We start from the raw sequence: 25,907 nt of genomic DNA, 5'->3' as shown, positions 1-25,907 counted from the left end.
AAGATAGCTAACGTGGTCCCAATATACAAGAAGGGTGACAGGCAAGAGGCACTGAACTACAGGCCACTTTCCTTAACTGATATACCATGCAAGGTGATGGAGAAGATCGTGAGGAAAAGGCTCATAGAGCATCTGGAGGAAATAACTTTGTAACGCACCACCAACATGGGTTCAGGGATGATAAATCGTACCTCACAGGTTTAATAGAATTTTATGACCAGGCAACAAAAATTAGGCAGGAAAGAGAAGGGTGGGCCGACTGCATTTTCCTGGACTGTCAAAAAGCCTTTGACACAGTACCCCATAAAAAGCTGTTAAAAAAGTTGGAGCAACAGGCAGGTAAAAGGGAAGGTGCTCCAGTGGATAAGGGAGTACTTAAGCAACAGGAAACAGCGAGTAACGGTGAGGGGGGAGACATCAGAGTGGCGAGATGTCACCAGCGGAGTCCCATAGGGCTCAGTACTTGGACCCATCCTGTTTCTAATATATGTGAACGATCTTCCGGAGGGTATAGACTCATTCCTCTCAATGTTTGCTGATGATGCAAAAATTATGAGAAGAATCAAGACGGATGAAGATAGACAGAGACTGCAGGATGACCTGGATAAACTGGAGGAATGGTCTAGAAAATGGCTGCTAAAGTTCAACTCAGGAAAGTGTAAGGTGATGAAATTAGGCGAAGGGAGCAGGAGGCTGAACACAAGGTATCATCTGGGAGGTGAAATCCTACGAGAGTCAAATAGAGAGAAAGATTTGGGAGTTGATATCACACCGAACCTGTCCCCAGAGGCTCACATCAAAAGAATATCATCAGCGGCATATGCTAGACTGGCCAACATAAGAACTGCCTTTAGAAACTTGTGTAAGGAATCGTTCAGGACCCCTTTATACCACTTATGTAAGACCAATCCTGAAATATGCAGCTCCAGCCTGGAGTCCATACCTAGTTAACCACAAGACAAAGCTAGAGAAGATTCAGCGGTATGCCACCAGGCTCATCCCGGAACTGAGAGGAATGAGCTACGAGGAAAGGCTAAAGGAGCTGAACCTCACATCCCTGGAAAACAGAAGAGTAAGGGGAGACATGATAACCACCTACAAAATTCTCAGGAGAATTAACAGGGTGGACAAAAACAAACTCTTCAGCACGGGTAGAACACGAACAAGGGGACACAGGTGGAAACTTAGTACCCAGATGAGCCACAGAGACGTTAGAAAGAATTTTTTCAGTGTCAGAGTAGTTAATAAATGGAATGCACTAGGAAGTGATGTGGTGGAGGCTGACTCCATACACAGTTTCAAATGTAGATATGATAGAGCCCAATAGGCTCAGAAATCTGTACACCAGTTGATTGACAGTTGAGAGGCGGGACCAAAGAGCCAAAGCTCAACCCCCGCAAGCACAATTAGGTAAGTACTCACAAACACACAAACACACAGATGGTACATACAGATATTACAGGAAAGAGATGGTTGGGTTGACTGCATCTATCTGGACCTAAAAAAGGGTTTTCGACAGAGTTCCACATAAGAGGTTGTTCTGGAAACTGGAAAATATTGGAGGGGTGACAGGTAAGCTTCTAACATAGATGAAAAATTTTCTGAGAGAGATAGAAAAATGAGGGCAGTAATCAGAGGCAATGTATCGGACTGGAGAAATGTCACAAGTGGAGTACCACAGGGTTCAGTTCTTGCACCAGTGATATTTATTGTCTACATAAATGATCTACCAGTTGGTATACAGAATTATATGAACATGTTTGCTGATGATGCTAAGATAATAGGAAGGATAAGAAATTTAGATGATTGTCATGCCCTTCAAGATGACCTGGACAAAATAAGTATATGGAGCAACACTTGGCAAATGGAATTTAATGTTAATAAATGCCATGTTATGGTATGTGGAATAGGAGAACATAGACCCCACACAACCTATATATTATGTGAGAAATCTTTAAAGAATTCTGATAAAGAAAGAGATCTAGGGGTGGTTCTAGATAGAAAACTATCACCTGAGGACCATATATAAAATATTGTGCGAGGAGCCTATGCCACGCTTTCTAACTTCAGAATTGCTTTTAAATACATGAAATTTAAATATACTAAAGAAATTGTTCACGACTTTTGTTAGGCCAAAGCTAGAATATGCAGCGGTTGTGTGGTGCCCATATCTTAAGAAGCACATCAACAAACTGGAAAAGGTGTAAAGACATGCTACTAAGTGGCTCCCAGAACTGAAGGGCAAGAGCTACGAGGAGAGGTAAGAAGCATTAAGCATGCCAAAACTAGAAGACAGAAGAAAAAGAGGTGATATGATCACTACATACAAAATAGTAACAGGAATTTATAAAATCGATAGGGAAGATTTCCTGAGACCTGGAACTATAAGAACAAGAGGTCATAGATTTAAACTAGCTAAGCACAGATGCCGAAGGAATATAATAAAATTCACTTTCGCAAATAGAGTGGTAGACGGTTGGAACAAGTTAGGGGAGAAGGTGGTGGAAGCCAAGACCGTCAGTAGTTTCAAAGCGTTATATGACAAAGAGTGCTGGGAAGACGGGACACCACGAGCGTAGCTCTCATCCTGTAACTACACTTAGGTAATTACACACACACACACACAAACACACCTAGGGGCCGGTGGCCGAGCGGACAGCACGCTGGACACGTGATCCTGTGGTCCCGGGTTCGATCCCGGGCGCCGGCGAGAAACGATGAACAGAGTTTCTTTCACCCTATGCCCCTGTTACCTAGCAGTAAATAGGTACCTGGGAGTTAGTCAGCTGTCACGGGCTGCTTCCTGTTGTGTGTGTGTGTGTGTGTGTGGTGTGGGAAAAAAATAGTAGTAGTAGTAGTAGAAACAGTTGAGAGGCGGGCCGAAAGAGCAGAGCTCAACCCCCGCAAGCACAACTAGGTGAATACACACTTGTATTCCTTGACTTGTATGCCATGCAAGGAGATTCAGATTCAGATTCAGATTCAGATGTTTATTCAGGTAAGGTATATACATACAAGTGATGTTACATTAATGGATTGATATATAGATAGAGCTAGTACATACAGTGCCTAAAGCCACTATTACGCAATGCGTTTCGGGCAAGAAAAACATTAATATCTAGAACTTAATACTAATTGAGCATAAAGAATAAAAAGTGTTGAGAACAAATACAAATAAAGATAAAAAAAAAAGGGGGAACATGACTGAAAAAGCAGCACAAATACAATAGGTTGACAAACAGTGTTGATTAAAAAAAAGAAAATAACGGACATGGGTTGACAATAGAGGAGTGAGGTAGGTTACAGGGAATTTATTAGGTAGTGTTTAGTTTTTATCTTAAACTGGTTGAGAGAGGTACTGTCTTTAACATGGTTGGGAAGGTCATTCCACATTCTGGGCCCCTTGATTTGTAGAGCATTTCTGGTTTGATTAAGTCGTACTCTAGGAATATCAAAACTGTATTTATTTCTGGTGTGGTGCTCATGGGTTCTGTTACAACCTTCTATGAAGCTTTTGAGATCAGGATTGGCATTACAATTTAGCGTTTTGTATATGTATAGTACACATGAGAGAATGTGCAGTGACTTAATGTCTAACCTATTCAGGGATTTGAATAGGGGTACCGAGTGATGTCTGGGGCCAGAATTGGATATTGTCCTAATAGCAGCTTTGTGTTGAGTAATTAGAGGACGTAAATGATTTTGGGTAGTAGAGCCCCAAGCACAAATACCATAGTTGAGATATGGATAGATAAGGGAGTAATAGAGAGTCACCAGGGCAGGGCGTGGTACATAATATCTGATCTTAGAAAGAATGCCCACAGTTTTTGAAACTTTTTTAGATATGTTTAGAATGTGTCCCTGGAAATTCAGCTTGACCGTGATGCAGATGCAGAAGACCGTGAGAAAAAAACCTAGTAACACATCTTGAGATAAGGGACTTTGTGACAACCCATCAACATGGGTTCAGGGAGGGTAAATCTTGCCTGACTGGCTTAATAGAATTCTACGATCAGGTGACAAAGATTAAGCAAGAAAGAGAGGGCTGGGCGGACTGCACTTTCTTGGATTGTCGGAAAGCCTTTGACACAGTACCGCAGAAGAGGCTGGTACATAACCTGGAGAGACAGGCTGGTGTAGCTGGTAAGGTGCTCCAGTGGATAAGGGAGTATCTAAGCAATAGGAAGCAGAGAGTTAGTGAGGGGTGAGGCCTCAGTTTGGTGTGAAGTCACCAGTGGAGTCCCACAGGGCTCTGTACTCGGACCTATCCTGTTTCTGATATGCGTAAATAATCTCCCAGAGGGTATAGACTCATTCCTCTCAATGTTTGCTGACGACACCAAAATTATGAGAAGGATTAAGACAGAGGAGGACAGTTTGAGGCTTCAAAAAGACCTGGACAAGCTGCAGGAATGGTCGAACAAATGGTTGTTAGAGTTTAACCCAAGCAAATGTAATGTAATGAAGCTAGGTGTAGGTAGTAGTCTAGACACAAATAGAATAAAGTTATTAAGGATGATAATAGATTTCATTTCATGTGGTCTCCATCTCATGTTGGCCTAAGAATCTGCCTTAAAGGAGCCGTTGAGTGCAACCTCGGATTGTCAATGTGCAATCTGAGAGCAGCAGTACACTGAGAACTTCAACAAGATCTTGAAGATCTGAGGCAAAGTGAAATCGACACCAGTAATTCCATCTATCAACATACTATCATGCAAGAGGAGCCACACATCTATGGTTCATCCAATAAAATCAGCAGACTTCTAGATGTTACTACTGCTCGGCTTAGACTCGGTTACAAGTATCTCTGGGAATTCTCATTATCTGCTGATGTAGACATGACCAAATGTAAACTGTGTCAACAAAATTATTCGCACCCTCCGTCACTATGTGATGGAGTGCGAAAAGATACGTGAATTCAGAGACAACTCTATAACCAATGTTTCAACGATGTGTAAATATTTCATTCAAAATGATCTGCTACCAGAAATTTTAGCCAAATATCCCCAGTTTGCTAACTGTAGGTAGTAACTGAGTGATTGTAACCTATCCTACCTATTCCTAGAGCACGACTTAATCAAACTAGAAATGCTCTGCAAATCAAGGGGCCCAGAATGTGGAATGACCTTCCCAACCATGTTAAAGACTGTTCCTCTCTCAACCAGTTTAAGATAAAAACTAAACACTACCTAATAAATTCCCTGTAACCTACCTCACTCCTCTATTGTCAACCCATGTCTGTTATTTTCTTTTTTTTAATCAACACTGTTTGTCAACCTATTGTATTTGTGCTGCTTTTTCAGTCATGTTCCCCCTTTTTTTTTTATCTTTATTTGTATTTGTTCTCAACACTTTTTATTCTTTATGCTCAATTAGTATTAAGTTCTAGATATTAATGTTTTTCTTGCCCGAAACGCATTGCGTAATAGTGGCTTTAGGCACTGTATGTACTAGCTCTATCTATATATCAATCCATTAATGTAACATCACTTGTATGTATATACCTTACCTGAATAAACATCTGAATCTGAATCTGAATCTATCCACCGCTGCCCACTGGATGGGGGGGGGGGGGGGTGCAGGAAAACATCACTTGTGACACTAGCTCTCCACATATGTCAGTTGCTTAATTTAGAAACTGTACTTATGGTCGATCTCGAACCCATTGTTGATGTGACGACTTATACAGAATTTTGTAACTATCTCATCAAGATTGTAACTTGCTTAGCTAAATGAATTGTGGGGTTCAGTTCCTGAGCCCATTATGTGCCTCTGTAACCCTTTCCACTACCGCCCAAAGGATGGGTATGGGGTGCATAATAAATGAACTAAACTAACTAAAACTGTGGACCTTCCGGCGTCGACGGGGACGTTCCGGATGCGTCGCTCTCTACGGCGATGGTGGTGGCGAAGGTCTATGTGCTTGCTGCTGCCGGTGAATGTGTCGTTGACTTACCTTTTTTTTTTTTTTTTTTTTTGAGATATATACAAGAGTTGTTACATTCTTGTACAGCCACTAGTACGCGTAGCGTTTCGGGCAAGTCCTTAATCCTATGGTCCCTGGAATACGATCCCCTGCCGCGAAGAATCGTTTTTTCATCCAAGTACACATTTTACTGTTGCGTTAAACAGAGGCTACAGTTAAGGAATTGCGCCCAGTAAATCCTCCCCGGCCAGGATACGAACCCATGACATAGCGCTCGCGAGGAAGATCATATCTCATGATTTTTCTCCTGCAGGGGGTTCTCCGTGGTGGGAGGTTGTCGCTCCTCCTGACGTGGATGGTGACGGTGCTGGCGCAGCCCGTAGCCTCGTGCTGATGTTGAAGAAGGATGCCCGCCGAGGGGAGTCCCAGCCGGTGCCTGGTCGTGTGGGTGTTTCGGCTGGGGCCCCTGTGGTTTTGTCCTCTGCACTGTCATCTCCCGTAGTGTCGTCCCCTGTGTTCCGGCCGGCAGTGTTGCCGGTCTCCACGATACCTCCGCGTATATGGCGTGCGCTTGCCAAGTTTATACCGGAAGAGGATTTGTCAACTTTTTATGATAGGCCCCGGCCCCTTCCCTTGTGGGTGCGCGTCGCGCTGCTTAGCCTCGCATACAGTGCCATTTGGGTCCCCTGTTTTCATGCCTTCGTGTCCGGTGTTTCGGATTTTATGAGTATTTCGATGGAGATGGACACGCTTACTATGTAGTTATACTGGAAGGCGTACAATGTTCGCTATCCGAGGGATCAGTTTCCGAATAAATACGTGTGGAAATGTCCTGGTTTCTGCCTTTTGTTGTCTGCTTATCTGTTGTTTGTGTGCCCTTCAGGCTGTTTAGCAGACTCCGCATGTTCCTCTTGCTATTGTTGTATACTGCTGTAGGTTGTTATTTATACTTGTTTTTTTGTGTTTAATTTGTGTTTTTATCTTGTATATTGTGTTTTGTGTCTGTACTACGGTATGTTTGTACTTAGTGTTTGTGCGTTGTCGGCCCTTCAGGCCTGTGCTTTTGTGCTTTAGTTTTGTTTGTAATTTTTTACTTGTTTTATTGTACTTATTCGCATGCCCAGCTGCATGTAAATATAAATTTTAAAAAATCCAGCCATTTCCAGTCATGTTGTTAACAATGTCACCAATCCCTGCTCCCGGATAGCAAACCTTTAACTTGTTCCCCCTATCTCTGTCATGTTCTGCGTCTATCTCTGTCTCTACGTAGATGTTCTTTCAGTTCCCTGAATGCATGGTTAGCTTGAAGGAATGCATTAACGCGAATCCGTTGTTTTGCGAGTTCTATAATGTTCAGCAACATGTAGTACATGATCATGCGTGGACTTCAGGCCGCGAGTCACAGACCCACTGCTATCTTCTATTCTTAGTTCTTAGCCCCTTAGGTTTCACCCATTTGACATATAGTACTGTGTTACTTCATTAACAAGGTCCTTATATAGGGTATTGACAATAGTAGCTTTCAGTCATGTTCCCCCTTTTTTTTTATCTTTATTTGTATTTGTTCTCAACACATTTTATTCTTTATGCTCAATTAGTATTAAGTTCTAGATATTAATGTTTTTCCTGCCCGAAACGCATTGCGTAATAGTGGCTTTAGGCATTGTATGTACTAGCTCTATCTATATATTGATCCATTAATGTAACATCACTTGTATGTATGTACCTTACCTGAATAAACATATTTATTTATTTATTTATTTAGTAAATTCAAATGACCGATACCAATCGTATATTTTGCGCTTGAAGTGCATATGTAGTGTGTCAGGGATTGTGATTTAACATCTTTGATTGTGTATGTGCTAAGTATGGCATGGTGATCACTAATTAACTCTTGCACTAATGATCTGTGGACAGCATTGTCTAAGAGACCGTGACCTATTACATAATCAAACCTTCCGCCTGAGAGATGAGTGACATTAGATGGGTTTAGATAAAAAAAAGTCATATTGTTTTTTTTTAGGTATTTTACAAACACACCATTTTTGTTTGTTTTGTCATTCCCTAGCTTATTGTGTCTTGATTTAAAGTCACCCATTATGATGGTTTCAGAGTTGCTATAGATTGAAGGAAGAGATAAGAGATGTCTCAGTCATTGCTACATCTCACACAGGTGTTTCAGAGGTAGAAGGAGTCAGTCTCTGTGGATATCTGAAATTTTTGATAATAGGTGTCTTAACTCTTGTGATTTTTAATATGTTTACAAACCAGATAACTTTTAACATGTAGCGAGTATATTATTGGGATAATCTATAGATATTATAGATAATCTATAATCAATAGAACCGTTACAAACATATATGTCAGTATGCCTACATCATGATCGAGGTCCTGCGGTCGAAAAAGACACGTACCCTGGGGGTCTAGGTGGTGTCTTGAGTAAGGTTTTAGATGTATATGGTTCTTGCAAAGAGACTACATCAACAATATTATTACCCACACACAAGAATATCAGCAAGTCACTTGCGCGCACTGTGTGCACATTCCAGGACACGAATGTAAAGGTCCTTGTTGTCGATGATGATGATAATCATTATTAATATTATTATTATAGGTACCCGGGAGTTTTTAGGCAACTATTTATGTAGGCAGTAACTACTGACCGTCCTGGGGAAGGTCAGTAGTTTGACCTTTGGTGGGGGTGGGGGACCTAGATACAGGTTTTAAGTATATATGTAAACAGAAATTAATTATTAGTTAAGTATATATGTACACAGTAATTAATTATTAGTTAAGTATATATGTACAGTCATTAATTATTAGTTAGGCTTCGTGTCCTCTGACAAGGGGAAAGACTTATATTTAGGTAGTAGTGAGAGGTGGTGGTGTGAGAGGCCACAACACTGCAGGAGCCGGCCAGGGCAGCTGCCAGGTCACCTCTCTCCTCTCGGTAACACACTACATATTTCTGGTGTATTTTCTGTAATGGCCTTCAAAGTATAGAATTTAGGTGATATTGCTATTAGATCTATGTGGTTTAATAGCCTTCATATTATTTATGTTTTGAGTAATCGAGGAATTTCGTGTGCATTCAGGGTGGGTGGGGTGACTGAACTACAATAGGAAAACATTAACTTCCTCCAGTAATCATTACATAAGAGGTTGTATCAAAATACAACATTAATCCTTAGAGAACATCTAAAATCACAATTGGTCTAGCCTTAAAGACGCTAGACTATAATTTCAAGAAATAGTCCTGTGTCGTCCTACACGATATGGCTTATATACATATTTTGAAAGCTAACCTATTTTATCCCAGGGTAATATGTGTCGTAGTTAATGTTAGTGGTCATGAGCAGGGATAAAGGTCGCATCATAAATAAGACTATTAACCAACGGATTTTCAAACCTACCTACCCTAACCGAGCTCAACCCAACCTAACCTAACCTAACCCAGCCAAGCCCAAATACAGCTTAACCTAAGTTAATACAGACTAGAATAATAATGTATATGGCTTAACAAACAGAAAACGAGCTTTATTGAATTGACTATTATTCGAAACAACCATATGTTCCTCAGCCAGTAATGAACCCCAATGGTTCATCCCATCTTCAGTCTTTAATATTGACCTCTGCGAGCCTGAACACCCCACTGCTGTTAGCTTCCTCAACTGTATGAATTCCTGCTTCCTCATACCCTTAATCACTAGACCTACTAGAATCACTGATAGCACTGCCACGACGCTCGATCACATCTGGACGAACATAACCTCTCCGCTTACTTCAGGTATAATCACCGATAGCACTACAGATCATTACCCCACGAGTCAAGAGTGATACGTTTTAGACTACACAATGAAACTGCTATAGACAATTTTATAACTGCTGCTGATAATGTCAACTGGGAGTCCGAGTTAGGTAACATAGTGGACATCAACCGTGCAGTACAATCTTTTCTTCAAAAAACTCTTAGCCTTTATAATACCCACTGTCCTATGCTTACAAAACAAGTCACAACCAAAAGGCTTAACAATCCCTGGCTTACAAAGGGAATACTTAAATCTATTAATAAAAAACATGTCCTTGAGAAGAAGTATAGGTTAGGAATTGTCTCCAAAGAATTCTCAAAGAATTACTCATTATTGCTGTCTAAGATAATTAGACGAGCCAAAACTAAATACTACGAAGATAAATTTACTCAAATAAAGAGCAACATTAAACAAACTTGGAGAACAATTTCTCAAATATTGGGATCAAAGAAGTCTTTAAATAACAAACCGACTCTCCTGTCTAATAACGATGGTCAGCTTTCAGCCTCTGATTCTGCTACTGAGTTCAATAGGTTCTTCTCTTCCATTGGTTCATCCCTTGCAAATGATATTCCATCTTCCAGTACAGACATTAATGACTATCTTTCAGGTAACTATCCACAGTCTCTGTACCTAAAGCCTATTAATTCCACTGACGTCAATGAGATAATCCTTTCCCTTAAAACCAAGTCTGGTGCCCTTGAGGAGATTCCAACTTTAATTTACAAAAAAGCCTCCAGATCTTTAGCCCCTGCTATTGCTTTGCTCTTCAACAAGTCACTTGAACTCCAAACCTTCCCAGATATTCTAAAAAAAGCGAGAGTAACGCCTGTCCACAAATGTGGTAATCTCACAGATGTTAACAACTACAGACCTATATCTATCCTGCCAAACTTGTCAAAAATTTTTGAAAAACTAATCTATAAGCAGCTTTACTCATATCTAGCCAAACTCAATATACTTAGCCCTTGCCAATATGGCTTCAGACCCAAAAGAAGCACTAACGATGCACTTATTAGTATGCTTAACTCGATTCATACAGCTCTTGATAAAAATGAGTTCTCTGTTGGGTTGTTTGTGGACCTGCGTAAAGCTTTTGACACTGTCAACCACCAAAACCTTCTTCTTAAATTACATCATTATGGAGTCAGAGGACACTCCCTACAATACCTCAAATCCTACCTTACTGACAGGCTCCAATATGTTTCTGTGAATAATACAATTTCTCCCACCCTACCCATCAACATTGGTGTTCCCCAGGGCAGCATACTTGGCCCTCTCCTCTTTCTCATCTACATTAATGACCTTCCAAATGCCTCCCAACACCTCAAACCAATTCTATTTGCTGACGACACAACCTTCATTTACTCCAGTCCTGATCCCCTTGCTCTAAATGCCACAGTAAATACTGAGCTAAATAAAGTCCATCTGTGGCTAACTGCCAACAAACTCACCCTTAACATTGACAAAACCTTTTATATTCTGTTTGGCAATAAATCCTCTAATCAAATAAATCTCAAAATAAACAATACCCAAATTTGTAACAAATTAGATGGCAAATTCCTTGGCATTCTCATTGACCACAAGCTTAATTTCCAGGGACACATTCTAAACATATCAAAAAAAGTTTCAAAAACTGTGGGCATTCTTTCTAAGATCAGATATTATGTACCACGCCCTGCCCTGGTGACTCTCTCTTACTCCCTTATCTATCCATATCTCAACTATGGTATTTGTGCTTGGGGCTCTACTACCCAAAATCACTTACGTCCTCTAATTACTCAACACAAAGCTGCTATTAGGACAATATCCAATTCTGGCCCCAGACATCACTCGGTACCCCTACTTAAATCTCTGAATATGTTAGACATTAAGTCACTGCACATTCTCTCATGTGTATTATACATATATAACACGCTAAACTATAATGCCAATCCTGATCTCAAAAGCTTCATAGAAGGTTGTATCAGAACCCATGAGCATCACACCAGAAATAAATAGTTTTGATATTCCTAGAGTACGACTTAATCAAACTAGAAATGCTCTACAAATCAAGGGGCCCAGAATGTGGAATGACCTTCCCAACCATGTTAAAGACTGTACCTCTCTCAACCAGTTTAAGTTAAAAGCGAAGCTATACCTAATAAATTCCCTGTAACCTACCTTACCCTTCTATTGTCAACCAATGTCTGTTTTTTTCTTTAAAGAGCGCTGTTTGTCGACATAATTGTATTTGTGCTGCTTCTTCATCTATGTTTTCATTTCTTGTTTTCATTCTACTCATTATGCTCAATTAGTATAAAGCTTGTCATTTAAGTTTATCATGCCCGAAACGCTTTGCGTAATAGTGGCTTTAGGCATTGTATGTACTAGCTATACCTATAAGTTAAACAATCCTTGTAAATATTTATTGTATGTATGTACCTTACCTAAATAAAATTGTATTGTATTGTATTGTATTGTATTACAAATACCACAAATACAAATGTTTATTCAGGTATAAGTACATAGACATACAACATACAAACAGAATGTTTGGTTTATAGATGGAGCTAATACATACTTTGCCTAAAACCACTAATACAGTGTTTCGGGCAAGAAAAATATTTATTTATTAATTTTATTTATATATATATATATATATATATATATATATATATATATATATATATATATATATATATATATATATATATATATATATACATATATACAAGAAGGTACATTGGGTTTGTGAGGATACATAGCATGATGTTTACATTCTTGTAAAGCAACTAGTACCCGCAGCATTTCGGGCAGGTCCTTGATCTAACAGATAAGATATGTTTTTATCTTGTTCATTCCATCCAGCGGCAGATAGCAAAGACGCATTCATAAATTTTAACATGCTGTTCATCCAAAATAGGAATTTTCTCATTAATATTATTATAAGCATACTGTGTATATTTAGGCATTGGTTAGATTAGATGTTTAGGTTCTGTTGGCAATGATTTGTATTTGTAGTACGTGAGTGAAGCATTACAGCGTTGTGGTTCAAACAAAAGTCATCAGCGAAGCACTTGTTCGAGAAGTGTTCAGACGTCATCAGTTGAGTCGTGTGTAAACCATTTTTCATTCATAAATGGAGGGTTTAGCGGGTGCATGAAATCGCTTTTGGCCTTTATGAGGATGGGCTGAGCAGTGAGAACTCCAGTTGTGAACTATGTGAGCAAGAGCCGGACACAAACTCCAACACCTGGTTTGAATTAGGTTAGAAAAGATTTACTTGCGTTTACTAGACTGGCTCTGTATGCAATGTCTATGCACGAGAGGTAACAAAATGGAGACGTCTCTTCCCTCGGTCAATAGTGGTTAAAAAACCATCGTATAAATTGTTATCCACACTTCGGCGGAAATAAACATTCCATTCACCTGGGCTGTCGGAGACTCGAACCATGGATCCAATGCAAGTGAGGCCAAAATTCAATCAATCATGCTATTGAGTAGTCTTAATAAGGAAAGTTTCCAGAAGTAGCATCTTGCTGCCAAACTGAAGTTTTCGACTTTCCCTGACTACTACTGAAGTTTGGAGGAATTACTGACCCACGTCCACGTCACATAAATTGTCATCCACACTTCCGTGGAAATAAACATTCCAGCCACTAATTGTAATTGGTGACTTTAATGCAAGACTTTAATATAGGGGATGATTAAACAAACAAATGGTTGTTTGTAAAATACATCGGCAAAAACAGTGTCTGTCTTTGATCTGAACCCATGTAACACACCCATTTTTCCATTCAGATGGAAGACTTGATTATGTAATGATAATGATAATTTTATTTAGGGTAAAGTGCAAAAGAGGAATTCCTCTTTGTCAATTTGGTCGATTCCTGTTATTATTTTGTAAGTGGTGATCGTATCAGCTACCAACTACCATATCAGCAAATTACCCTGTAGCAGATTGAAGAAAAGGGTCTTGGTATCAGAATCCACTAATCACTGGAAGTTTCACAACAAGTGGGAGCTGCACCCCCCCCCCCCCTCCTCACAAATAAAAGCCCACCAAGTCCTGCTAATAGTCAAACAGAACTTTTATTAAAGGGAAACAAGAAGATAGTTATTAAACTGTATAAATCTCCTGTGCACCCACTTGGATTATTGTATTCAAGCATGGAAACTTCATCTTCAGAAAGACACACATGCTTTGGAGAATGTCCAACTATAGGCAAGGAAAATCATTCCTGGACTAAGTCATCTCCCATACCAGGAATGGTTGAGGGCAAGACTAACACCACTGCAAACCAGACATTACAGGACTGATCTAATCAAAACATTTAAAATATTGAACAACTTTGAGAATATTGATCCAGACCACTTCTTCAAAAGGTCAGATTTAACATGAACAAAGAGCAATGAATTCAAGTTCAATAAAACACAATGTAGGTCAAAAAACAGGAAATGCATTTTAACCCCCACAGGTTTATAAACCCCATGGAACAGCCTACCTGCCAAAGCCATAAATGCCAAAACCTTGCTACAATTTAAGATCAAATAAATAATCATTGGGACAAGTAGTGGGACCTTTGACAAGTTGCAGGCTGACGAGGACAGGAGGATTATCTCTAGCCCACTAGAAAGATAGTGGGCCTTTTGTAAAAAATTAAAGGTTTTAATGGGGTAAATGCTTAACCCTTAGGCTATGGTTATCATCTATTGACTATCTCTAGGGACTGCGGTTATCATCAAAGACCCTGATTTAAACAATCTTTGTCTGGGTTTTATATGTATGATACTTATGCGAATATAATAGGTGTATGCGGATGTAATTGAGTTCACTTTGGCCCATGAAAATATTCTGCATGGTACGCATGCGATTATCATCATGAATGTTACAAGGAGAATGCAGTTTTCATTTGATGATTAAAACGATTACTGTCTGGATTTTACATGTATCGTGCAAATATGGATATTTACAGGATGAGAGCAATGCTCGTAGTGTCCCGTCTTTCCAGTACACTTTGTGCTTATAATGCTTTGAAACTATTGATGGTTTTGGCCTCCCACCTTCTCGCCTAACTTGTTCCAACTGTCTACCACCCTGTTTGCGAAAGTGAATTTTCTTAAATTTCTTCAGCAAATTTTAGTAAAAATATATGACCTCTTGTACTTGAAGTTCCATGACTCCGGAATTCTTCCTTATCAATTTTAATGATTCCCATTACTGTTTTGTACGTAGTGATCGTATCGCCTTTTTTTCTTCTATCGTCTAGTTTTGGCATATTTAATGCCTCCAACCTTTCCTCGTAGCTCTTGTCCTTCAGTTCTGGGAGCCACTTAGTGGCATATCTTTGCACCTTTTCCAGTTTGTTGATGTGCATCTTAAGATATGGGCGCCATACAACCACTGCATATTCCAGCTTCGGTCTAACAAAAGTCATGAACAATTTCTTTTGTATTTCGCCATTTGTGTACAGTATTTAAAAGCAATTCTGAAGTTAGAAAGCTAGCAAAGGCTCCTCACACAATGTTCTTTATGTGGTCCTCAGGGGGTAGTTTTCTATCTAGAACCACCCCTAGATCTCTATCAGAATTCTTTAACAATTTCTCACATAATTTATAGGTTGTGTGGGGTCTATGTTCTCCTATTCCACATTCCATAACATGGCATTTATTCACATTAAATTCCATTTGCCAATTGGTGCTCCATATACTTATTTTATCCAAGTATTCTTGAAGGGCATGACAATCATCTAAGTTTCTTATATTCCCTATTATCTTAGCATCATCATCAAACATGTTCATATAATTCTGTATTCCATCTGGCAGATCGTTTATGTAGACAATGAACATTACTGGTGCAGGAACTGAACCCTGTGGTAGTCCACTTGTGACATTTCTCCATTCAGATACATTACCTCTGATTTCTATCAGGCAATGATATTAAATCTCTGAAAAATGAAATTATTAAATAGATTTTAATAGATTTCTCATTTTTCTATTGGTTAAAAAAATTTCGTCCATGTTACACTCTTACCTGTCACCCTTCCAAAATGTTAGTTTCCAGAACACATTTCAATGTGTGGAAGCATTGGAGTATATAAGATGCTACATAGTATTCATCTATAGACATCCATATATGCTGAAATACATGTGAAGAACCTCTCACACATTCACAGCTCCCTGACAAGAGCAAGCTTAGCGTAGCTGCCAACACCCACACATTTCACCCACCAACACACCAATACACACATGTCAGTGATTTTAGAAGAATAGGAAAATATGAGAAAGAAAAGAACCGCCCCTTAAGGGTGACGTTTAATGGAGTGAAAAACATGATGGAAGTGCTAAGAAATGCCAGGAAACTGCAGAGTGATGAGGTTGGCAAACTTTGGTCAATAAGACAAGACCTCTCCAAGGAAGACAGAGAAAAGCTGAAAATGAACCTAATTGAGGCAAAACGTCTAAATGGGGATAGAAATGAAGAAGACAGAAATTCTTTTTTTTTTACAAAGTGACAGGGACTGGAAAGCTTGTGAAATGGTACATAAAAACAAAGCAACAAGATCAGTAGTGGAAGGGGGAGTAAAGAGCAAAGGAAAAGGGACCATGTTCCTGAAAATTGTATATACCAACATAGATGGAGTGAGGTCAAAAACTTTGGAGTTGCAAGATATAATCCAGCTTAGGGTCCCAGATATTGTTGCATTATCAGAGACAAAACTTGAAGGAAATGTAATAAGTGAAGTCATATTCCCAAGAGGCTATTCAGTTTGGAGACGTGACAGGAAAACTAGGAAGGGAGGAGTGGCTGTACTGGTGAAAAAACACCTGAAGGTAAGAGAGTTAATACTTGAAAGCCCTCGAGATATTGACATAATGGCATTGCAGGTCTGGAATCAGGATGATAAGCTGATAATTTTAAATGCCTACAGCCCACCAGCAAGCAACACATGGACAAAGGAAGAACTGGATGACAAACGAGAGGGCCTCATAATGGTCATGAGAGATGATATTGTACAAGCAGATAAAGATAAATCACGACTGTTGATACTGGGGGACTTCAACTTTAAAGCAATAGACTGGGAGGCCTATGAAGCAAGAACGGACGACTTTTGGACATGCAGATTTGTGAACCTCATTCTGGAGACATTCTTTTATCAACACATAAAGCAGGTCACAAGAATGAGGGAAGGAGATGTACCGTCAGTACTGGATCTAGTATTCACCAGGAAAGAAGAGATATTTGACATCCAGTACCTTCCTCCCTTGGGAAAGAGTGATCACGTCCTGTTAGACATTGATTATGCTTTAAATAAAATAAATAAATATGTTTATTCAGGTAAGGTACATACTGTACATACAAGTGATGTTACATTAATGGATTGATATATAGATAGAGCTAGTACATACAATGCCTAAAGCCACTATTACGCAATGCGTTTCGGGCAAGAAAAACATTAATATCTAGAACTTAATACTAATTGAGCATAAAGAATAAAAAGTGTTGAGAACAAATACAAATAAAGATAAAATAAAAAAAAAGGGGGGAACATGACTGAAAAAGCAGCACAAATACAATAGGTTGACAAACAGTGTTGATTAAAAAAAAATAGCAGACATGGGTTGACAATAGAGGAGTGAGGTAGGTTACAGGGAATTTATTAGGTAGTGTTTAGTTTTTATCTTAAACTGGTTGAGAGAGGTACAGTCTTTAACATGGTTGGGAAGGTCAATTAAGATATCATCTAGAAGAAAATGGGGACATTGAAACAGTTGATAAACTCGATTTAAGGAGAGGCAACTATGGGGAACTTCAAAATTTTTTTAATGAGTGTAATTGGACAGAATTGTTGCTAGGCAGGGAAGTAAATGAAATGTATGCCAAATTTTTAAAAATATACGAGGAAGGCACACAAACATTCATACCAAAATCAAATAAAAAAAATCAAAAAGGTGACACCCCTAGGGTCAACACTTGCAGCAGAGGAGCTCCAGCATATTTCAACAATCCTAAGTATTGTAGTACAGGTTGATGGTAGTGAGTGGTGTCCCAGAGAACATAAAGGTATAGTGCTCTTGAAAAATAGGTGAGATAACAGGAAAGTGCTAAGGGAAGTGAAAAATCGGATGAGAAAAAGTTGCCCTAGTGTTTACAGTGCAGAGAAGAACATTCAAGATGGCCACTGGCAAGGGGAAAAACAAAACAGAGCTTGATTTTGAGGGATTCAATGAAGAAAGCATTGATATTAGTAGTCTACATAACAAGTTGGTAAATTTAGATACTATAGTGAACTCTCATGTAGAAATAATTAGTAAATTGAAAGAAAGTAATGACCATTTGAATAGCAAAGTTTTATGTCTTGAGGGTTTAGTGAAAGACTTGCGCAAGGATAAGAATCAATTGGAAACAAATTGCAAAGCCATGGAAGAAGAAAATAAACTCTTAAAAATAGCTTTGGAAGAAGTTAAAGTAAATTTAAACATAAATGACTACAATAGGTTAGGCAAGGAAATTCAACAGGAGAAACAGCTTTTGTCAGCACAGATGGAGGAAGTTACACAGGGAATAGAACAGTGCAAGAAAGATATGCAACTCACTTATGCACAAGTGGCCAAGGAGAAGGAAAAAATAGAAGCAGTAAAGGAAGTCAAACACTGCAGCAACCAAGATAAAACAAACATTAGGCTAGAAGTGAGGAAAGAATTGGCATCTAACCCGAAGTTGGTGCAAAACACAGTTGATCGGAGTAAGTCCCTGATCATTTTTGGCTGCAAAGAAAAGGCAATAACATCTAGGTCAGAAAGAGCTGTAGAAGAAGCTAAAGTAGTAGATAAAATTGTTGGCCTCGTGGAAGGTCTTACAAACAGAGAGAATGTGTGCGACTACAGGAGAATAGGCAGGTACGTAAAAGGGAAAGATCGACCTTTGAGGATCACCCTAAACGGTGCCAAACAGATGGAAGAAGTACTAAGGAATGCTAGAAAATTGCAAAGGGATGAGGATGGGAAAGGGTGGTCATTAAGACGAGATCTTTCAAAAGAAGATAGAGAGAAGCTGAAACTGAACCTCGCCGAGGCAAAACATTTAAATGAGAGCAGGAATGAAGAAGAAATAAATTCTTTTTTCTACAAAGTGATAGGGGTAGGCAAACCAACAAAATCAATAGAGAGAGGGGGAGTGAAGAATAAGGAGAGGGGGAACAAGTTCCTGAAGATTGCATACACCAACATAGATGGAGTGAGATCGAAGATACTGGAGTTAAGTGATGTAATACAGCTGCAGACACCAGACATTGTTGCACTCACGGAGACAAAACTTGAAGATGTAATTTTAAATGAGGTCATATTCCCAAGGGGCTACTCAATTTGGAGACGGGACAGAAAAATTAGGAAAGGCGGTGGCGTTGCTGTGCTGGTAAAAGAACACCTAAAGGTGAAGGAAATAATGACTGCCAATCCACAAGAAGTTGACATAATAGCACTAGAGATCTGCTATGAGGATGATAAACTAATGATGATAAATGCATATAGTCCACCGCCAAGCAGCACATGGTCAAAGGAGGAGCTAGATAGTAAACGTGAAGGTCTTATAACAATAATGAGAGAGATTATAGCGAGAGCGGATAACGATAGATCACGACTGTTGATAGTCTGTGACTTCAACTTGAAATCCATAGACTGGGAAGCATATGAAGCTAAAACAGAAGATTTTTTGGACCTGTAAATTTGTAGACCTCATCCTGGAAACATTCTTGTATCAACATGTTAAACAAGCTACGAGGATGAGGGAAGGGGACGTTCCCTCCATGCTAGATTTGATATTTACCAGGAAGGAGGAAGAGATATTTGACATTCAGTACCTTCCTCCCTTGGGTAAAAGTGACCATGTCTTTTTGGGAATAAAGTATGCAATGCGTTATAAGCTGGAAGAAAATAAGGAGGTTGAAGCAGTTGAAAAACCAGACTTCAGGAGAGGACATTATGGTGACCTTAGAAATTTTTTTAGTGAGTATAATTGGACAGACTTGATGCTAGGCAAGGAAGTGAATGAGATGTATGGCAAGTTTTGTGAAATATATGATAAAGGCACAAAAAAATTTATACCAAAACAGAGATGCAGAACTAGGAAACAGGATTGGTTCAATAGAAATTGCGAGAGGGCTAGAGACCGAAAGACACAAAAATGGAATCAATACAGGAAGAGGCCGAACCCCCAAACATACCAGCGATACAAAGATGCGAGAAACAACTACACGGCAGTGAGGAGAGAGGCAGAAAGAAATTTTGAAAAAGGGATTGCGGACAAATGTAAAACAGAACCAGGTCTATTCTATAAATTCATAAACAACAAATTGCAGGTAAAGGATAATATTCAGAGGTTGAAAATGGGAAATAGATTCACGGAAGATGAAAAGGAAATGTGTGAAACACTAAACGAAAAGTTCCAAAGTGTGTTTGTACAAAATGAAATCTTTAGGGAACCAGATACAATAAGAATTCCAGAGAACAACATAGAACACATAGAGGTGTCTAGAGACGAAGTGGAAAAAATGCTCAAGGAGCTCGGTAAGAACAAAGCAGCTGGCCCAGATGGCGTTTCACCATGGGTTCTGAGAGAATGTGCATCTGAGCTCAGCATTCCACTTCACCTGATCTTTCAGGCATCCCTGTGTACAGGAATCGTAGCAGACGGGTGGAAACAGGCTAACATAGTTCCAATCTACAAAAGTGGCAGCAGGGAAGACCCCCTCAATTATAGACCTGTATCATTGACAAGTGTAATAGTGAAAGTATTGGAAAAACTAATCAAAACTAAATGGGTAGAACACCTAGAGAGAAATGATATAATATCAGACAGACAGTATGGTTTTCGATCTGGAAGATCCTGTGTATCGAATTTACTCAGTTTCTATGATCGAGCCACAGAGATATTACAGGAAAGAGATGGTTGGGTTGACTGCATCTATCTGGACCTAAAAAAGGCTTTCGACAGAGTTCCACATAAGAGGTTGTTCTGGAAACTGGAAAATATTGGAGGGGTGACAGGTAAGCTTCTATCATGGATGAAAAATTTTCTGACTGATAGAAAAATGAGGGCAGTAATCAGAGGCAATGTATCAGAATGGAGAAATGTCACAAGTGGAGTACCACAGGGTTCAGTTCTTGCACCAGTGATGTTTATTGTGTACATAAATGATCTACCAGTTGGTATACAGAATTATATGAACATGTTTGCTGATGATGCTAAGATAATAGGAAGGATAAGAAATTTAGATGACTGTCATGCCCTTCAAAAAGACCTGGACAAAATAAGTATATGGAGCACCACTTGGCAAATGGAATTTAATGTTAATAAATGTCATGTTATGGAATGTGGAATAGGAGAACATAGACCCCACACAACCTATATATTATGTGAGAAATCTTTAAAGAATTCTGATAAAGAAAGAGATCTAGGAGTGGTTCTAGATAGAAAACTATCACCTGAGGACCACATAAAGAATATTGTGCAAGGAGCCTATGCTATGCTTTCTAACTTCAGAATTGCATTTAAATACATGGATGGTGATATACTAAAGAAATTGTTCATGACTTTTGTTAGGCCAAAGCTAGAATATGCAGCTGTTGTGTGGTGCCCATATCTTAAGAAGCACATCAACAAACTGGAAAAGGTGCAAAGACATGCTACTAAGTGGCTCCCAGAACTGAAGGGCAAGAGCTACGAGGAGAGGTTAGAAGCATTAAATATGCCAAAACTAGAAGACAGAAGAAAAAGAGGTGATATGATCACTACATACAAAATAGTAACAGGAATTGACAAAATCGACAGGGAAGACTTCCTGAGACCTGGAACTTCAAGAACAAGAGGTCATAGATTTAAACTAGCTAAACACAGATGCCGAAGAAATATAAGAAAATTCACCTTCGCAAATAGTGGTAGACGGTTGGAACAAGTTAAGTGAGAAGGTGGTGGAGGCCAAGACCGTCAGTAATTTCAAAGCGTTATATGACAGAGTGCTGGGAAGACGGGACACCACGAGCGTAGCTCTCATCCTGTAACTACACTTAGGTAATTACACTTAGGTAATTACATTGCGTCAGCAAAGCGAATAGCCCGCCTGCTTCATAACTCACTGTATTTCCTATTTCTAATCTTCCCTTCACCTATGTCTCTCCATCCTCTCTACTATCCCCCCCCAAAAAAAAATCTTCAAAAATAATTAAAAACGTGATTGGAGCTATATTAAGAGTTACCATTCATTCATACTCTAATATTTCCCACACTGTGGGCTGATTTCATTAAGGAACTCTTAAATTTTTAATCTATGATATGATATGATAATCTATGATATGATAAACGCGCAGCGTTTCTGCCCGAAACGCTGCGCGTGCTAGTGGCTTTACAAGACTGTAATTACCATATTTGTATCCTCACATTCCTTATGTACATTCTTGTATATGCATAAATAAATAAATAAATAAATAAGCAAGTTTTCCACCAGTCTGTGAACTCTGTCCCAACGTCCTAAGCATATCCCCATATCACCCACTTCAGCGAACAAGAATTTGTGGAAGATTCGTTGAATTGAGGTTCCATTGTAATTTGCTTCAGAGAGCTGACGGGGGGCTTTCCCCAGAAAACTAGCATTGAATGTAATGAAATGCCAATTTCTTGATGTGCCCCAGAGGCTCCTTCCCCCAGGGTGTCGGTTTGTTTCATCTTCTTAGACCTGAACGTGGGGCAAGTCGGCTGACCCAGTACATCTCCCTCCTTCCCCCAAACTATCAGGCAGTAGTTTCATGAAATTTTGGTGTGTTGTTATCATTGTTTGGGGGAGTTCTTTTGGCAACTTTGAAGCTGTGGTCTCATTTTTAAACCATGCAGTAGTTTGTTTTGGTTCACATATCTTTCTGAGTGCTTTACTGGTGGTGATGAATGTAAATTTCTGGGGGGGAGCCCCATCAGCTCCCCAGAGCTATCCAGGCTGAATGGATATGTATAACTTTCTGGCATCAGTCAATGTGCTTGGATTTGTTCATTTAATGTGCTTGGAGTTCTTGCCTACCAGGGACCACGAGCCAGAACCTGGCCCCCTCAAGAGGCACGAGGAGCAATGGCCTATACCCCCCCCCCCCGTGGTTGGGAGCATTTTATGTTTGCCATCAACCAGAACAGGCACCCAGATTGGTGAAATATGAATGGTGAAAATATTGCTACCGAAAGCCGAAAGAGTGGACAGAACTCCCCTAACAAAATTATCAAACTAGCATGACGTCATCACATTGCCGAGCCGCCCTCTGCGCAACACACACATGGGGAAGGGGGAGCCCAGACCATCTGCACTGGCAATCCAGCTGGCAGTTCGTGGCTGATGTAATTACTAACTGGTCGAGTGCCTCTGGCTCTGGTTTTTGTTTGTTCTGTGCCTTGTGGTGTGGACTGTCTCTACCGGTGGGGTGTGAGATAGGAGTGAGATTCCACGGTACTTGGGCTGCATGTGCCTAGGGCTCTCTTCCCTAGGTGCCCTGTAAGTACTGCCCTTGGGGCTTGGGGCCACCTTTCACAGGTCACCTTGGGTTCTACCTCCGCTGCGTCCTTTACCGCTCGGTACTGGGTCGCCCTTGGAGTCGGCTGGGGTTTTGTTGCCCTTGTTTGTCTCTGGGTATGAGGTAGTTTTCTTCACTGGTAGAAGCACGAGGTACTGCACAGCTAGTTTTTGCCAATAACAGCAGCCGGCTCTGTTCCGCCTGGGTACGTTTTCCTCTTGCGGGGTTTTTCTTTTGCTTTTGGTTTTTGCCTGCCTTGGCAAGACCTGCTGCTTTCCTCGGTTCCGGTCCTGTGGGTCTTACTGCAGCTCCGCCTCTTTGCGGATTGGTCCAGCTTTGTACAGGGCTGGTTTGTTCTTCCCCTCAAGTTTTCGCGTCTCGGGTATTTTGTCTCTAGTGTCTCGTCGTTTGTGTGGGCACTGATGGCATCGTTGTTGGTCTCCCACCTGCGTGCTTCATCTCGGTGGCAGTGTGTAGTTTTCCTGGCGGTCCTCCAGGTCAGTACCATCTGGTTTTCCAATCACTGCGAAGGGTCCTTCGGTCTCTGATAGAGTTGGCTTGTCTTCCCTTTGGGGTTGTTCTGGGACAGAGTACTGTCGCCTCGTCTTGGGTTATGCTGGCGGAGCCGCTCCAGCTTGCTTTCGGTGTTGCTGTTCCTTCTGCTCCATTCCGCTTGCTGTCTTGGGCGTTGTTTCACCTGCAGCCTGCTCTTAAGTTTCTGGTGCCATCCTGGTCGTTGGCACGGGTGGTCTAGTGTCTTTCTTCTCCTCGTTTTGGTCCTTGGGTTGCTGCTTGGTTGGTCAGGCCGGGGATGCTTCCTTTGTCCTTTGTTGTTCAATTGCGTTTTTTTTGTGTGTTCTCTGCGCGTCTTGGTCTCTCGGGTCGTGGACGCATTTTGGTTGACCGCGTTCCCTGTCTTCCCCTCATTCCTGTTCTGGGGGTTCGGGTGCCTCTCTGAGGGGGGCCAGGTTCTGGCCGTGGTCCCCGGTAGGCCCTAGAACTCCATACACATGACTGATGCCAAAGTCTGACATTAGCATATCAGCCGGTAAAGCTCCGGGGAGCCTCCGGGTCTCACCCAGAAAATGGCGTTTCATTACATTCAACGCTGGTTTTTTACATTATATGCATATACTTCTGTTGGGAATTCTATTGCAAACACGTTGATACCAAAATGAAAGACCTAGCACGAGAATTGAGTTGACAAAACTGAAGAGAGTGTAAACATTTTATCACTCTTGTGCGCCCCCGGGGTAACTTTCTCTGTTAGCTGCGGATGGTAAGCCGGGCTTTTGGAGTTTATATGCATTTAGTCTTGTAGAGAATTCTCTTGCAAACACATTGATACCAAATTGAAAGTCTTAGGACGAGAATTGAGCTGACAAAGTTGAAGAAAGTACCTGTATACACTTTTCAGAATTTACCGCGTTCTCCCCTCGCGCTCCCACGGAACGCCCAAACCCACCCGGGGTAGTGGAGCGCTCGGGGGCCCAGAATGCCAAAGGATTGAATGCGTGGAACATCACTATGCTAAAAAATATTGGGCTTTATGTATAATGACACGTATGTTATATTCTTAGATCAATCTGTGGTTTTTGCTCTGATTACACTATATACACACATTATATATAACTACATTGTTGTGCCCTATAACGAACCACTAAGCTGGTTTGGCGAGTCCAAAGAGCATAGCGTCACCACACACCAATCAGTTGACAACGCTACCTCACTGGCCAAGATCGATTCTCCCAACGTACTGTACTTGCTGTTCTTACACTATATACACACATTATATATTACTATCAACATATATATGCACCATAACAAACCAATAAGCAATTTTGGTGGGTATGGTGATGAAATCAAGACAGCATAGAGCCAGATGACACAAGCAGATGACGCCAGCAGTCACTTGATGCAAGACAATGCCTCCAAAATTCACACATCTCGCTATGATTAGCTACAGAACTGCTGCTGTTATCACATTCCTGTCACAGAATCCCGAATACAAATTTATTTCCACAAGGTTATACAGTATTGTGAAGGATTATGGTCGTTTCATGATTGGGTAAATGCAGGAAACAATAAATGGGTGCTGTCTCTCTCTCTACCTCATGCCATGAATATCATAACCAGCATTGTATTCGCTGATATCTGAGTGTTGTGCATAGTCTTTGACTGTCAACACACAATAATTGCAGTTACCTATTTTATTCATCATTATTAAGTGGTGCTGTGAGCATCTGCTGCATGCATCAGCCTTGGTTACTCTCTCGGTACTGAGGCTCTTACAGCCAGTACGGATACTGACGATTTTTATTTTCAAGATAGTCTCTGTTTACTGAAGTCCTGAGGCACAGGACGTGAGCCCCGTGGGAGTTTTGAATTGTTTCCTATATCTAAAAGCACCTTTTGGCACTCTGCATACCCCTGATCGGGTGCCTTAAAGCGCTCTGTGCAGTGCAGTGGCTAGAGATGCACCTCGGATCTTGAACACCGTCGATATTCACCAGCAAAAATATAACACTTGTCAAGTTCCTGTCTCACAAGATGCTTCTGTCTTGCTATAGAGCAGACAGTCTGATTCTGGCCGTATCCGAGATTCCAGCTCTCGTCCCACGTTAGATCTTGGCGCTCTCGCC

The 25,907-nt window shown here is 40.4% G+C and overlaps 1 protein-coding gene across 1 annotated transcript in view; it reads left to right on the top strand.

Annotated features, from left to right (window-relative positions):
- Positions 1-8,768: 8,768 nt before the first annotated feature.
- The window catches only part of Glo1 (Glyoxalase 1), a 39,368-nt gene continuing 22,229 nt past the window's right edge, over positions 8,769-25,907 (top strand). Inside the window, exon 1 of the mRNA XM_045754188.2 lies at positions 8,769-8,876. The gene's annotated coding sequence lies outside the window, so the exon portion shown is untranslated. The remainder of the gene's footprint in view (positions 8,877-25,907) is intronic.

Source organism: Procambarus clarkii, chromosome 30, assembly GCF_040958095.1.
Source record: "Procambarus clarkii isolate CNS0578487 chromosome 30, FALCON_Pclarkii_2.0, whole genome shotgun sequence".
NCBI lineage: Eukaryota > Metazoa > Arthropoda > Malacostraca > Decapoda > Cambaridae > Procambarus > Procambarus clarkii.
This window is presented reverse-complemented; position numbering and strand designations above follow the sequence as displayed.